The sequence below is a fragment of the Panthera tigris genome, chromosome C1 (assembly GCF_018350195.1).
Source record: "Panthera tigris isolate Pti1 chromosome C1, P.tigris_Pti1_mat1.1, whole genome shotgun sequence".
Classification (NCBI taxonomy): domain Eukaryota; kingdom Metazoa; phylum Chordata; class Mammalia; order Carnivora; family Felidae; genus Panthera; species Panthera tigris.
Genome location: NC_056667.1, coordinates 155,630,712 through 155,643,924, shown reverse-complemented (window position 1 = coordinate 155,643,924; position 13,213 = coordinate 155,630,712). Strand labels below are relative to the sequence as shown.

Sequence of the window (13,213 nt, the reverse complement as noted above, 5' to 3'; positions counted from 1 at the left end):
ATGCTCTCAGTTTTTCCCCCATCGAGGATAAATTTTGCTGTGGGTCTTTCATGTATGGCCTTTATTATGTTGAGGTATATTCCCTCTAAACCTACTTTGCTGAAAACAATTATCATGAATGAATGATGTACTTTGGTCAAATGCTTTTTCTTTGTCTATTGAAATGGTCATACAGTTTTTATCCTCTCTTATTGACATGATGTATCATGTTGACTGATGTGTGAATATTGAGCCACTCTTCCATCTTGAGGATAAATTGCATTTGATCATGGTGAATGTTTGTTTTTGTTGTTTTTTTTTTAATTGTTGGATTTGGTTTGCTAGTATTTTGTTGAGGATTTTTGCATTGATGTTCATGAGAGTTATTGGCCTGTAATTCTCTTCTTTTGTGGTATCTTTATCTCGTTTTGGTATCAGGGTGATATTGAATTTGTAGAATGAATTTGGAAGCTTCCTTCTATGTTTTGGAATAGTTTGAGAAGAAAAAGTATTAAGTCTTCTTTAAATTTTTGGTAGAATTCACTTGTGAAGTTGTCTCATCCTGGACTTTGGTTTATTGGGAGGTTTTTGATTGCTGATTTAATCTCACTGCTGGTAATCAGTCTGTTCAATTTTTTGTTTCTTCCTGCTTTATTTTTGGCAGTTTATATGTTTCTAGGAATTTATCCATTTCTAGTAGGTTGTCCAATTTGTGGGCATATACTTTTTCATAATGTTGTCTTACAATTATTTGTATTTCTGTGGTATTATTATTTCTCCTTTTTCATTAGTGGTTTTGTTTATTTGAATCCTTTCTCTCACTCTCTCTTATTGTTTTTTTGATGACTCAGTCTAGCAGTTTATCAAACTCGTTGATGTTTTCAAAGAATCAGCTCCTGATTTCGTCAGTCTCTTCTATTGTTTTTGTTTTTGTTTTGTTTTTGTTGTTGCTGTTTCTATATCATTTATTTGTGTTTTTTTTTCTGTTATTTCCTTCCTTCTGCTAGTTTTAAGTTTTGTTTGTTGTTCTTTTTCTTGCACCGTTAGGTATAAGGTTAGGTCGTTTGTTTTTTTATATTAAATCTGTTGTCAAATTGACAATAAATTTATTGTTAAATTGGTTTGCATACAACACCCAGTGCTCATCCCAACAGGTGGCCTCCTCACTGCGCATCACCCACCTTCCCCTCCCTCCTACCTCTCATTAACCCTCAGTTTATTCACAGTTTTTAAGAGTCTCTTATGGTTTGGCTCTCTCCCTCTCTAACCTTTTTTTTTTTTCCTTCCCCTCCCCCATGGTCTTCTGTTAAGTTTCTCAGGATCCACATAAGAGTGAAAATATATGGTATCTGTCTTTCTCTGTATGACTTATTTCACTTAGCATAACATTCTCCAGTTCCATCCATGTTGCAGCAAAAGGCCATACTTAATTCTTTCTCATTGCCAAGTAGTATTCAATTGTGTATATAAACCACAATTTCTTTATCCATTTATCAGTTGATGGACATTTAGGCACTTCCCATGATTTGGCTATTGTTGAAAGTGCTGCTATAAACATTGGGGTACGAGTGCCCCTATGCATCAGCACTCCTGTATCCCTGGGGTAAATTCCTAGCAGTGCTCTTGCTGGGTCATAGGGTAGATCTATTTTTAATTTTTTGAGGAACCTCCACACTGTTTTCTAGAGTGGCTGCACCAGTTTGCTTTCCCACCAAGAGTGCAAGAGGGTTCCCGTTTCTCCACATCCTTTGCAGCATCTATAGTCTCCTGATTTGTTCATTTTAGCCACTCTGACTGGCATGAGGTGGTATCTCAGTGTGGTTTTGATTTGTATTTCCCTGATGAGGAGTGATGTTGAGCATCTTTTCATGTGCCTGTTGGCCATCTGGATGACTTCTTTAGAGAAGTGTCTATTCATGTTTTCTGCTCATTTCTTCACTGGATTATTTGTTTTTCAGGTGTGGAGTTTGGTGAGTTCTTTATAGATTTTGGATACTAGCCCTTTGTCTGATATGTCATTTGCAAATATCTTTTCCCATTCTGTTGGTTGCCTTTTAGTTTTGTTGATTGTTTCCTGTGCAGTGCAGAAGCTTTTTATCTTCATCAGGTCCCAGTAGTGCATTTTTGCTTTTAATTCCCTTGTCTTTGGAGATGTGTCAAGTAAGAAATGTCTGCGACTGAGGTCAGAGAGGTTTTTTCCTGCTTTCTCCTCTAGGGTTTTGATGGTTTCCTGTCTCACATTCAGGTCCTTTATCCATTTTCAGTTTATTTTTGTGAATGGTGTAGGAAAGTGGTCTACTTTCATTGTTCTGCGTGTTGCTGTCCCATTCTCCCAGCACCATTTGTTAAAGAGACTGTCTTTTTTCCATTGGATATTCTTTCCTGCTTTGTTAAAGATTAGTTGGCCATACTTTTGTGGGTCCAATTCTGGAGTCTCTATTCTATTCCATTGGTCTATGTGTCTGTTTTTGTGCCAGTACCATGCTGTCTTGATGATTACAGCTTTGTAATAGAGGCTAAAGTCTGGGATTGTGATGGCCTCCTGCTTTGGTCTTCTTCAATATCACTTTGGCTATTCGGGGTCTTTTGTGGTTCCATACAAATTTTAGGATTGCTTGTTCTAGCTTCGGGAAGAATGCTGGTGCAATTTTGATTGGGATTGCACTGAATGTGTAGATTGCTTTGGGTAGTATTAACATTTTGACAATATTTTTTCTTCCAGTCCATGAGCATGGAATGTTTTTCCATTTCTTAGTATCTTCTTCAATTTCCTTCATAAGCTTTCTATAGTTTTCAGCATAAAGATCTTTTACATCCTTGGTTAGGTTTCTTCCTAGGTATTTTATGCTTCTTGGTGCAATTGTGAATGGGATCAGTTTCTTTATTTGTCTTTCTGTTGCTTTATTAGTGTATAAGAATGCAACTGATTTCTGTACATTGATTTTGTATCCTGCGACTTTGCTGAATTCACGTATCAGTTCTAGTAGACTTTTGCTGGAGTCTGTCAGGTTTTCCATGTATAAAATATCATGTCGTCTGCAAAGAATGAAAGCTTGACTTCATCTTTGCCAATTTTGATGTCTTTGATTTCCTTTTGTTGTCTGATTGCTGATGTTAGCACTTCCAACACTATGTTAAACAACAGCGGTGAGAGTGGACACCCCTGTCGTGTTCCTGATCTCAGGGGGACAGCTCTCAGTTTTTCCCCATTGAGGATGATATTAGCTGTGGGCTTTTAATAAATGGCTTCTATGATGTTTAAGTATGTTCCTTCTATCCCGACTTTTTCGAGGGTTGTTATTAAGAAAGGGTGCTGAATTTTGTCAAATGCTTTTTCTGCATCGATTGACAGGATCATACGGTTCTTATCTTTTCTTTTATTAATGTGATATATCACATTGATTTGTGAATGAATGTTGAACCAGCCCTGCAGCCCAGGAATGAATCCCACTTGATCATGGTGAATAATTCTTTTTATATGCTGTTGAATTCAATTTGCTAGTATCTTATTGAGAATTTTTGCATCCATATTCATCAGGGATATTGGCCTGTAGATCTCTTTTTTTGCTGGGTCTCTGGCTTAGGAATCAAAGTAATGCTGGCTTCATAGAATGAGTCTGGAAGTTTTCCTTTCTATTTCTTGGAATAGCTTGAGAAGGATAGGTATTATCTCTGCTTTAAATGTCTGGTAGAATTCCCCAGGGAAGCCATCTGGTCCTGGACTCTTATTTGTTGGGAGATTTTTGATAACTGATTCAATTTCTTCGCTGGTATGGGTCTGTTCAAGCTTTCTATTTCCTCCTGATTGAGTTTTGGAAGTGTGTGAGTGCTTAGGAATTTGTCCATTTCTTCCAGATTGTCCAGTTTGTTGGCATATAATTTTTCATAGTATTCCCTGATAATTTGCTTGTATTTCTGAGGGATTGGTTGTAATAATTCCACTTTCATTCATGATTTTACCTATTTGAGTCATCTCCCTTTTCTTTTTGAGAAGCCTGGCTAGAGGTTTATCAATTTTGTTTATTTTTTCAAAAAACCAACTCTTGGTTTCGTGGATCTGCTCTACAGTTTTTTTAGATTCTATATTGTTTATTTCTGCTCTGATCTTTATTATATCTCTTCTTCTGCTGGGTTTGGGGTGTCTTTGTTGTTCTGCTTCTATTTCCTTTAGGTGTGCTGTTAGATTTTGTATTTGGGACTTTTCTTGTTTCTTGAGATAGGCGTGGATTGCAATGTATTTTCCTCTCAGGACTGCCTTTGCTGCATCTCAGAGCATTTGGATTGTTGTATTTTCATTTTCATTTGTTTCCATGTATTTTTTAATTTCTTCTCTAATTGCCTGGTTGACCCACTCATTCTTTAGTAGGGTGTTCTTTAACCTCCATTCCATGCTTTTGGAGGTTTTCTAGACTTTTTCCTGTGGTTGATTTCAAGCTTCATAGCATTGTGGTCTGAAAGTGTGCATGGTATGCTCTCAATTCTTGTATACTTATTAAGGGCTGTTTTGTGACCCAGTATGTGATCTATCTTGGAGAATGTTCCATGTGCACTCAAGACGAAAGTATATTCTGTCACTTTGGGATGCAGAGTTCTAAATATATCTGTCAAGTCCATCTGATCCAATGTATCATTCAGGCCCTGGTTTCTTTATTGATCCTGTGTCTAGATGATCTGTCCATTGTTGTAAGTGGGGTATTAAAGTCCCCTGCGATTACCACGTTCTTATCAATAAGGTTGCTTATGTTTGTGATTAATTGTTTTATATATCTGGGGGCTCCTGTATTCGGCACATAGACATTTATAATTGTTAGCTCTTCTTGGTGGATAGACCCTGTAATTATTATATAATGCCCTTCTTCATCTCTTGTTACAGCCTTTAATTTAAAGTCTAGTTTGTCTGATATAAGTATGGCTACTCCAGCTTTCTTTTGACTTCCAGTAGCATGATAGATAGTTCTCCATCCCCTCACTTTCAATCTGAAGGTGTCCTCAGGTCTAAAATGAGTCTCTTGTAGACAGCAAATAGATGGGTCTTGTTTTTTTATCCATTCTGATACCCTATGTCTTTTGGTTGGAGCATTTAGTCCATTTACATTCAGTGTTATTATTGAAAGATATGGGTTTACCTTGTAGTAAGGTCTCTGGTACTTTGTGGTCCTTGCAAAATTTCACTCATAGAATCCCCCCTTAGGATCTCTTGTAGGGCTGGCTTAGTGGTGATGAATTCCTTCAGTTTTTGTTTGTTTGGGAAAACTTTATCCTTATATTCTGAATGACAGATTTGCTGGATAAAGGATTCTCGGCTCCATATTTTTTTCTGTTTGTCACATTGAAGATTTCCTGCCATTCCTTTCTGGCCTGCCAAGTTTCAGTAGATAGGTCTGCCACTACTCCTATGAGTCTCCCTTTGTAAGTTAGAGCCTGTTTATGCCTTGCTGCTTTCAGAATTTTCTCTTTATCCTTGTTTTTTGCCAGTTTCACTATGATATGTCATGCAGAATATCAATTCAGGTTACGTCTGAAGGGAGTTCTCTGTGCCTCTTGGATTTCAATGCCTTTTTTCTTCCCCAGATCAGGGAAGTTCTCAGCTATGATTTGTTCAAGTACACCTTCAGCCCCTTTCTCTCTCTCTTCTTCTTCTGGAATTCTTATGATACGGATATTGTTCCATTTGATTGCATCACTTAGTTCTCTAATTCTCCCCTCATACTCCTGGATTTTTTTTTTAATCTCTCTTTTTCACAGCTTCCTCTTTTTCTATAATTTTATCTTCTAATTCACTGATTCTCTCCTCTGCCTCTTCAATCCGTGCTATGGCCATCTCCATTTTATTTTGCACCTCATTTACAGCATTTTTAGCTCCTCATGACCATTTCTTAGTCCCTTGATCTCTGTAGCAATAGATTCTCTGCTGTCTTCTATGCTTTTTTCAATCCCAGTGATTAATTTTATGAATATTATTCTAAATTCTTGTTCCATTATATTGCTTAAATCATTTTTGATCAGTTCATTAGCTGTCACTACTTCTTGGAGTTTCTTCTGAGGAGAATTCTTCCGTTCCATCATTTTGGATAGTCCCTGGAGTGGCACAGAACTGCAGGGCACTTCCCCTGTGCTGTCTGGAGTAACTTGTGTTGGTGGGCAGGGCCGCAGTCAGACCCGATGTCTGTCCCCAGACCACTGCTGGGGCCACAGTCAGACTGATGTGTACCTTGTCTTCCCCTCTCCCAGGGGCAGGACTCACTGTGGAGTGATTTGGGCCCTGTCTGGGCTACTTGGAGACTGCCAGGCTTGTGGTGCTGCTTCGATGGGATCTGGCCAATTAGCTGGGGTGGATCCGCAAGGTGCACAGGGGTAGGAGGGGCAGGCTTAGCTCGCTTTGCCAGAGGCAGTCCCCTGCAGGAGGGGCCCTGCAGCACCAGGAGGGAGGCCCTGCAGACCCGTCACAGGGATGGATACACAGAAACACATTGTTGGGCGTTTGTGCGGTGCAAGCAAGTTCGGTGAAGGGAACTGGTTCCCTTTGGAATTTCGGCTGGGGATGGGAGAGGGAGATGGCACTTGCCAGCGCCTTTGTTCTCCCTCCGAGCTGAGCTCTGTCTTCTGGGGCTCAACAACTCTCCCTCTCAGTGTCCTCTCGCCCTCCCCGCTCTGAGAGCAGAGCTGTTGCCTTATAACATTCCAGATGTTAAGTCCCGCTGGCTGTCAGAACACACGGTGTCCGGCCCCTCAGCTTTTGCAAGGGGCTCTGCCTTGCTGGTCGGGCTGCCCCTCTGCTGCCCTGGCTCCCTCCCGCCTGTCCCTGTAGCACATACCGCCTCTCCGCCCTTCCTGCCCTCTTCCGTGGGCCTCTTGTCTACACATTTGGCTCTGGAGAGTCTGTTCTGCTAGTCTTCTGGCGGTTTTCTGGGTTATTTAGGCAGGTGTGGGTGAAATCTAAGTGATCAGCAGGACGCAGTGAGCCCAGTGTCCTCCTACGCCACCACCTTCCCCTCTGTCTATCAGGTTAGGTGGTTCATTTGTGGTTTTTCTTGCTTCTTCCTGAAGTAGGCTGTATTGCTATAAACTTCCCTCTTAGAACTGTTTTGGCTGCATCCCAAAGGTTTTAGACCATTTTCATTTGTTTCCATATGCTTTTTGATTTCTTCCTTGATTTCTTGGTTGACTCATTGATGGTTTAATAGCATCATGACCTCATTGACGGTTAATGTTATTTAACCTCCATTTGTTTGTGATCTTTCCAGATTGTTGCATGTGGTTTATTTCTAGTTTCATAGTGTTAAGGTCAGAAAAGATACATGGTATGACTTCAGTATTTTTTAATTTGTTGAGACTTGTTTTTTGGCCTAATATGTGATCTGTTCTGGAGAATGTTTTATGTGCATTTGAGAAGAAAGTGTATTCTGCTGATTAGGGTGGAATGTTCTGAATATATCTGTTAAATCCACATGGTCCAGTGTGTCATTCAAAGCCACTGTGTCCTTACTGATTTTCTGTTTGGATGATCTGTCCATTGATGTAAGTGGGGTATTAGAAGTTCCCTACTGTTATTGTATTGCTATCAATTAATTCCTTTATGTTTGTTATTAACTGTTTTATGTATTTTGGTGTTCTCATGTTGGGTGCATTCATATTTACATTGTTATATCCTCTTGTTGGATTGTCACGTTTATTATATAGCATCCTTCTTTGTCTCTTTTTACAGACTTGGTTTTAAAGTCTATTTTGTCCAATATAAGTATTGCTACTCTGGCTTTTTTTGACATCCATTTGCATGATAAATGTTTCTGTATCACCTCACTTTCAATCTCTAGGTGTCTTTAGGTCTGAAATGAGTCTCTTCTAGGCAGCATATAGATGAGTCTTGTTTATTTATCCATTCTGTCACCCTATTTCATTCTGTTGGAACATTAGTCCATTTATATTCAAAGTAATTTTGATAAATATATATTTATTGCTATTTTGTTACTCATTTTGTGGTTGTTTTTTAGTTTTTCTCTGATCCTTTTATCTTTTTCTCTGCTTCATGGTTTGCTGGTTTTCTTTAGTGATATACTTGGATTCCTTGCACTTCATTTTTTTTTTGGCATATCTCTATTTTTGATTTGTGGTTCCCATTTGGTTAATATATAACATCTTCTGAATATAACAGTCTACATTAAGCTGATGGCTGCTTAATTTTGAACTCATTCTTTAACCCTCTCCTCTCCACATTTCACATATTTGATATCATATTTTACATCTTTTTATTTTGTGTTTCTCTTTTGTTTATAAATTTAAACATAGAAATTTCTTCTAAGGTGGTTGTACCATATTTGTCCATGGATTTTAGTCTTAAGGTTTCCAAGGGGAATTCCCAAAGAAGGACAAAGTAAGAGTCATCAGCCAACAATTATCCCAGCAGATGGGAGAACATTAGCCTCATTCCTAAAGAGAAGATTTGGGCTGCACACCAAGTATTCACTGTAGTCCACTGCTTATACTGCTGGGATCCACCTGGGAATAGTTCCTCCGGGTTGGTTTCTTTTCCTGGGGAGAGCTGTAAGAGGGGAGGTTAGTGGTATGACTTAGTCCTCGTTGCTGCAGATAGTCGTGAGGCCACACTGATGCTCACCATGTCTGTTCTCTACTTACCATTGTAGATTTCCTTGTTGGGGCGACCACCTGTGCCAGTCTGGGTGGCTTACCTGTGGAGTGACCTACTCTCATCTCTTGAAAAACAATGAAAAATAGCCAATTTTGCCGGTTCCTTATAGATGGAATGGGTTGGAGGTAGTAAATGAAAAGAAGTAAACAATCTGAAACAAAAGGCAAAACTGTTGGAGAAGGCTCATCTGACTGCTGGGTAGAGGCTGAGCCATTGAGGGGCGAGGATGGAAACAGAGAGATTCGAGGCTATTGTATGAGTCTAGACAAGAGACAGTGGCAGCTGTACTTGGGTAGCGGCAGTGGAGGTGGTAAGAAGTCATTAGTCTCTCTAAATGTGGGTATATTTCAAAGATAAACCTTTTGCCGAGGTGAATAAGATTTTGTCTGGGTTATCAAAAAATATGAATCCACTGGGGAAACGAGATTTATAATGGATTGTTTTAGCATAATGATGAGAGTAGTAGTAGATACCTAGAGGAGGGGGCGGTTATGGAGCCCTACCTGGGAAAATCTAAGGTAGGACAAGGCAGAATATGAACTGAAGAGGTAGGTTGGGCCACACCGTGGAGGGTCTCACAGACCGAATTAAAAACTTGGACTTAATCCTGAAGTTGACATGTACGATTAAGCAGTATTACCTAAGGAGGTAACGCATTCCAATTTATGACTTAGATTCTCCAAGTAACTCTGGTGAGTGTAAGAGGGCTCATGGGTTAAGATTGAAAGCAAGGAAACCAGTTAAAATATGCATTTGTCCAGGGTAGAGATAGTAAGCTAATATTTGTCATGTACTTGCAATCCGTCAAGCACTAAACACTGTATGTGTATTAACTCAATCCCCAGAAGAACCTTATCAGACAGGGACTATTAATATCCACATTTTACAGATGTGTGGACTCCAGCACAAAGAGGCTAAAGTAAACTTGCCCAAGTTCATAGAGCCATGTGGCTCTAAGCAGGAAGCAGGATTTGAACCCACACACTCTGGCTGGAGAAAGCGTGTACTTATACACTGTGCTACACTCGTGTCCTTAAGATAAGAGCCCAGAGAGTTAGGGAAAATAGTAGGGTGAATCTCTTGTATTTTGTCCCAAACATAATAGTTAATTAGCTGTAATTTCACATTAGCGTTAACAGCAGCATCCATAAGATCCTCACCCTCCTATCATTTCCTTTCCTTCTTACTTAGAAGCTTGCATTCTCTTTTGGCATCTGTGTCTCTTTCTTGCTTTGCAATCTGATGCTGCCTTTCTGCAGCAACACAGGGTACAAAGCAGATGTTCAGGATGTGTCTTTGGATCAGACAGTATTGTGACATCAGGTAACCCAAGTCTGCGCTTTTGTCATCTCTCAGAATTTCCTCCTAGGGGAGTGCCTCAGACTTGGTGTTCATTGGAGTGCTTTTCTCCACAGCTTTTGTTTGGGAATAGCTCAAATTAGATAAATTAACTCATGGCCGCTGGAACATCAGTACTATAGGAGATTGTTGTGAAATACACTGGTACCTGGGGAGAAAAGTGTATGTTTCCACTAATCACCTGTAATGCAAACACAGACTGTAAATAGTCATTATGTAACTATTACTTTTCTAACTGTCAAAATGTGGAGAATTTGAGTAGTACAAGGAGTTTATAGAGAAAACAGGGTCTGGAAAATGCTTGCCTTAGTTTGCCAAGTAAGTGTCGGCTCTGCTGCCTTACTTCTGATGGATTACCCCCAGGACAATCTTATTTCTTTCTCTTTTGGATTCAGGGAGGTACTGAACATCAACATCTTTTTCATGTGGTTGTTAATGATATTATTACAGTTTCATAAAGCACAATACCTACTGTACCTTAGGCCAAATGTTATTCAAAAAAGAGCACATACAATTTGTAGCCCTTCTTCAAGCCTAAAGTATGACAGAGAGACACAAAAATAGCCAAGAAATAGATGGCTCCCACAAAGGTACCTTATAGCCGCAGTGGTAGGACAAGAGGGCCACAATCCCTGGTACCTCAGTGAGTGTGTTCTGTGTCCTCTGTGGTCAAGAAACAGAGCACTTGTGACTGAAGAGAAGGGATGAGGAGGTGGGCAGGGATCTGCTCAAGGGAGAGAACACAGTCTGCATCAGAAACTAGGGGAATGGGTTCTATTGGGGAAAGCCAGGAAGGATTGGAGAGAAGTTGATGGCCAGTGAGTAGGCAGGGTTCAGAAGCCCCATATTTTGAAGAAATCTAAAGCACCTTAAAACACGAAGTTCAATAATGTCAGCACATACCTGAGAAGCTATAAAGTTAACCAGCCCTGTCCAACCCTTCCTTCTGAGGTCACATTCCAGGTAAGGAACATTTTTATTTTTGAAATCCAGGTGCACAGTCAGGAGAAGGGAGAAAACAGTGACACCCATCTTTTTAATGAGCATTGCTAGTGGAAGAGAAATTAGCATCACCTTGAATTTTATGTGATGTCAGTTAAATGAAAGTATTTTATAGCACTTTACAACAAATTAGAATCAACTAAATTGAAAATAAGCCTAGCAGGTGGGATAAGTAATCAGGTAAGTGGCCAGTTTTGCTATTTTTGCTTTGAGTTGAAGACAGAATTTGAATTTCTAATGTCCCCGAGGCATAGGGTTCACAATTGGGGAGCATGGCTTCTGGGATGATTGTTTAAGATGCTAGCATTTCAGCTTTGCCCTCTACTCTACAACTTGCTTAGCCATGTTCCTGGGAGATGGGCCCCAGCACATGGGCGTGCACGCCAGAGACAGGGCTGTGAATTAGTGGAGGACAGAGCGCTGCTTCTGGCAGAACACTATAGAGCAGACTGGAAATAGATGACCCAGAACAGGGTAGTAAATCATCCACATTAACTCAGGGCCTCTAATGAAACGACTGAAATTCATATGAAGACTTTATGGCCACTCATGAAATCAGCCCAAATCAGAGGGGCTATTAGAACACTTTTATGTTTTAAGAAAACGGTGGCTGTGCTCAGCTGCTGTAATTTGCAGTCAGAATGCCTTGACATCATAAATACTGGCTTTGGTGGACGGTGTTTCACAGCACAGCTTTTCACCCCATGAGGCAGTGTTTCTTGAGTGGATTACTAGATGATTGTAGCATCTGAAATACGTTCAGGAAACCGCTGAGGAGGCCAGAAGATGCTTGGCGCTGATACCTACATTGAGGTTGGTGGCCCAGGATATACCTGATGCTTGTGCAAGTTTGCATGTGGGGGCAAAAGAAAGAGGAGAAGATGTGAAAGGAGGGGAGTTCTTATAAATGAAACTTTGCAGTTCGCTCAGAGTGGACGTGTTAAGGGCAACAAACGATAAAATGATGCTTGTAATTATGGTTTATAAAGAGAAATAGCCATATTGAGTATATAATTTTCATTTTTTCTCTTCTGCAGCTGATGAGTTAAATGAAATAACTAATCTGCAGAAAATCCATGTATCTATGTTGTTTTTAGTCCACCTTAGAGAAACATGAAATATGCAGATTTCTTTCTACTCTCCAGTTGGACTTTCTACTTGAAACACTTTTCTCAAAATATATGTTATCTTTTTTTTTAATCTTAAAATAGTTACATAACTTTTCAGGTACCTAATTACTGAGCAGCAGATAGCTTTCCACATGAAAAGTAAAAATGATAAACGGAACCTTCTTTAATTTCTTCCATAGTCATTTCTTTTTCTCTAACCAGCAGCCCTCACTTGATTTTCAACACTTTATACTTTATTTTTTAAAAATTTTTTTAATGTTTTTATTTATTTTTGAGACGGAAACAGAGCATGAATGGGGGAGGGGCAGAGAGAGAGGGAGACACAGAATCGGAAGCAGGCTCCAGGCTCTGAGCCATCAACCCAGAGCCCGACGCGGGGCTCGAACTCACGGACCGCGAGATCGTGACCCGAGCTGAAGTCGGACGCTTAACCGACTGAGCCACCCAGGCACCCCAACACTTTATACTTTAGATTTGGATATGGAAAGAGCAGAGTTTTAAATTTCCATCATCATTACCTTTTGATAATTCTGTACCCTAAACTGGAATGAGTACGCAGGAAAGGCTGACTTCTCTGCTAGAGTATAAAATATATGATGACACCATGGAAAATGGGACGGGTCTCTGATGAATCCTGCTAATACTGAAAACATATCTTCGCTATTGATCCCCACACTGACAGCCTCTAGTGCTTGACCCTGTTCAGCCAACTTGGGTGTTGTTCCAGGTGGCACTTCACAGGTTTGACAGATCATCGTGCTCTGAAAGCATTAACACATGTGCCCGAGTCATAGAGGTTATCCGCTGTATTTTGTTGCTTTGATAAAAATGGGTGCAGAGAATTGAGTGAATTTATCGGAGAAAGGTTCAAATGTACTGACCTAGGACTTTCAGAGAGGCACTTCTTTGTAATACCTCGCCTCTTTGTTTTGTGCTGCCCTCTGCTGGCTACTAAATATTGTAGTAATGAACCTTGAGAAAAACCAAGTGGTGGAAAAAAAAAAAAAGAGTGGAAGCTGCTGTCACCTCTGCTTTCCATTAGAAAGTAATTTCCCATTTTATTTTGTGAAATGTGGGCTCAATGTGTAGTGATTAA

At 40.0% G+C, this 13,213-nt stretch overlaps 1 protein-coding gene across 6 annotated transcripts in view; it reads left to right on the top strand.

The window, feature by feature from the left end:
• STK39 (serine/threonine kinase 39) overlaps positions 1 to 13,213 on the top strand; it is a 317,083-nt gene that overhangs the window by 282,621 nt on the left and 21,249 nt on the right. The gene's annotated exons all lie outside the window — the stretch shown is intronic.